Source organism: Nelumbo lutea, chromosome 2 (genome assembly GCF_056320005.1).
Source record: "Nelumbo lutea isolate HS-2025 chromosome 2, American lotus-T2T, whole genome shotgun sequence".
NCBI lineage: Eukaryota > Viridiplantae > Streptophyta > Magnoliopsida > Proteales > Nelumbonaceae > Nelumbo > Nelumbo lutea.
In genome coordinates, this window is record NC_142685.1 from 88,686,326 (window position 1) to 88,689,124 (window position 2,799).

The 2,799-nt window shown below is 44.9% G+C and overlaps 1 pseudogene across 1 annotated transcript; it reads right to left on the reverse strand.

The window, feature by feature from the left end:
- Positions 1 to 632: 632 nt before the first annotated feature.
- On the reverse strand, positions 633 to 2,574 carry LOC148871757 (aspartyl protease AED3 pseudogene; annotated as a pseudogene). Its single transcript, XR_016107070.1, has one exon. The product of XR_016107070.1 is annotated as an aspartyl protease AED3 pseudogene (transcript).
- Between the last annotated feature and the right edge of the window lie 225 nt (positions 2,575 to 2,799).

Genomic DNA, 2,799 nt, shown 5'->3' on the forward strand with positions numbered 1-2,799 from the left:
TCTGACCAGCTCAGGCTCTAGCCTCTAGCTTCAAGATTAATTGTATTTGGATTAGAGTTGGAAATAAATTAAGCTCTGCCTCTTAGTTAAGGTTAGGTGAATGAAGTCACTGACAAATGACTTGTGTCTTAATAGTCTTATAGTGAACGAAACTATCATATTAATAAAATATTTATAAATATAATTATAGTAATCGATCTGATACATCATTCAGTCATTAATGAGCTCATAACCTAGCTATGCTTAATTAGTTATCCACTAAAAGGCAATAAGTCATTCAATTCAGCCTCTCCACCCGTTTCAAATAGTACCTAATTGAGAGCTAGTCAACTGGTTGGTCCCATTCATCTGACTGTCAGACCATTGACACTCACGGGACATTAACTTAATTTCAAGATTCTTTTTGTAACGAAGAAAAAAATTATATTCATACGGCTTTGTGATACAACCTGATTTTTGTATTACTTGTATTTTGGTTTTTGAATCTGCTCCTGCTCATAACTGGATTCTGCCCTACTATGAAATCTTTCCACTGATACCCAAATTTCATTTTTCTATGAAAACCCATCCTAGCTTGTCTGAAATTTGAAAATCTATAGGGACAATTCCATTAATTCATAGACACTCTTAAGTAAGACCCATCAAAACACATGTTTTTCTAATAATAAGCAAAGACCCTTTCTCTAACTCATTATTCTGGAGAGAGAGAGAGAGAGAGAGTATTAGAGAAAACCTTGCAGCTAATCCGTGATATGGCTAGTACAAATAAGGTACATGCACTTCAATTAATTAATCGAAGTCTTGTTCAAAATAGACTAGGACCCCCCCAAAACCCTCCAAAGATTGTGATAATTTATCTCCACCCGAGCACAGGACAAACAGATATAGATAGGAAAAAGTGAAAGAAAAAAAAGGCAATAAAACAACAACAAAACCTCCACCACCACCGAAGCACCTCAAAAACACCGCCTGACCCTTTTCAGGTACAGAGCTCACGGGCGATACCCAACCTCGAATTTGGCACATCGATAAGCAACCGATGGTTCTGCTGCTGCATGTTCGCAATCACGTTCAGTACAGAGTTGACATTGTCCGGTGCAGCTGCCATGGCTAAACACGTGATGCTCCCTGCCGTGCTGTGTATCAACATGTTGTCCAGAGGCAACGTCACGTTCATCCCCGTGAAGTGGAACGTTATCGCCGGTGCGACGATGGGCACCGTGTAGCACGTATCAAACCCACCCAGAGACGTCACGTTTGCACCCTTGATTCGTCTTCTGAACTCGTCTCGTAGTGCTGTGTAGGCCGGCGCTACTAGCCTTGTGAAGACCGTGCCTGAGTCGAAGATGGTTCCCGCTCCGGTTGCCTCGTTGTAGGCCAACGCGCTTGGGGGGATGTCCAGGAACTTGCGTCCGACGCTAATGCCTATCATGTTGACGTAGTAGAGGGAGGACCTTCGTGGGTTTCTCAGGAGAGGGGTGGTCTTAATTCTCTTTGGTTGAGCCACTGGGCCCAGTCTTAACGATCCAGAGAAGTTGAGGGATTTGAAGCTAGGTAGGCAGTAGGAGAAGGTGGACTGGTATAGGTCTTGGGTTTGAGAGAGTAGGGACAAGGGGCCTCGGCCGAGGCCGAGGAGGCCTTGGGGTGGCGCCGAACTTCCAATGACGCTCGAGAGGCAGCCGAAGGAGTAGTCGGGGACTGGGTCGGTGGCAAGTGTCAATGTGTCTTGTGAGACAGTGGCAGCGATGGTGGATGAGCCGTATGTGAGGTTGAAGGAGCAAGCCGTACCGGCGCAGGTTGGGTTGGGCACCTGCTTGCACTGAGGAGCTTGACAGCCAACAGTTTTGTAAGTGGTAGACATGTTTGCTACGAAGACATTAGAGGAGCAGCCAACGCACCCACTGCAGGGTATCCACGCGGCGTCACTGCTAGTGTCCATGGCCATGAGCAGTGTCTGAGCTGGTGTGCCAAGTTTAGCCCTGACAATATAGGTAGGAGTCTGAAGGAGCTGCCTACCGGAAGCTATTGGCACGATGGACCTCTTGGCAACGAGGCTGGACAGATATTGAAGCCTAGCTTCATCCTTTGCGGCCATGTCGAGCACAGTCTGTTCCCATGAGAGCTGTCTCGAGGGCCGGAAAGGGGAGCATGGGCTGTAGATGTGCATGATTTGGAGGGTAGAGCCATGGTCAGGTAAATCACATTTGTGGACGGACCCTTGGGAAGGGTAGATGCAGAGGAAGGCTATTAGTAGGAGGGAGGAGAGAAAAAGGGGAGGCCTCATGGTTTGAGGGGAGAAAGAGATGCTGAAATGAGTTTTTGGTGGATGCGAGAGAGTGTGTGTGTTAAGAGTGTTTATATATGATGATGGGAGAGCTATATGGTAGGGGAATGTGTTGAGTGTGGGTCATTTGCTAACAGACTGTAATCCATTGTCTATAAAATGATGGGCCTCTTATGCATCTGTCTTCCATATAGATGGATATTTTATTTTATGTCCATCATTATTTCCCATTCTTATGTGGGCATGGGGCATGAGAGAGAGAGAATACATGCATGGCAAATTATAGATGATGGACATCTCCCTCCATATAGCATATATAATTAATAGAGCAATAGAAACGTTAATTTGAGTGTGATCAAATGGGTGTGAACAGAAAAATGGTGGTAATTAATGAGAATTGAGAATATTCTCTGTACACCCTTACTGTCATTGGTCTGAACATTTCAGTTGGTAGGTCATTCCCAGTTTTCTTGTCTTATTCTTTGGGTTTTATCTATTTATTTATGCCAAATTCA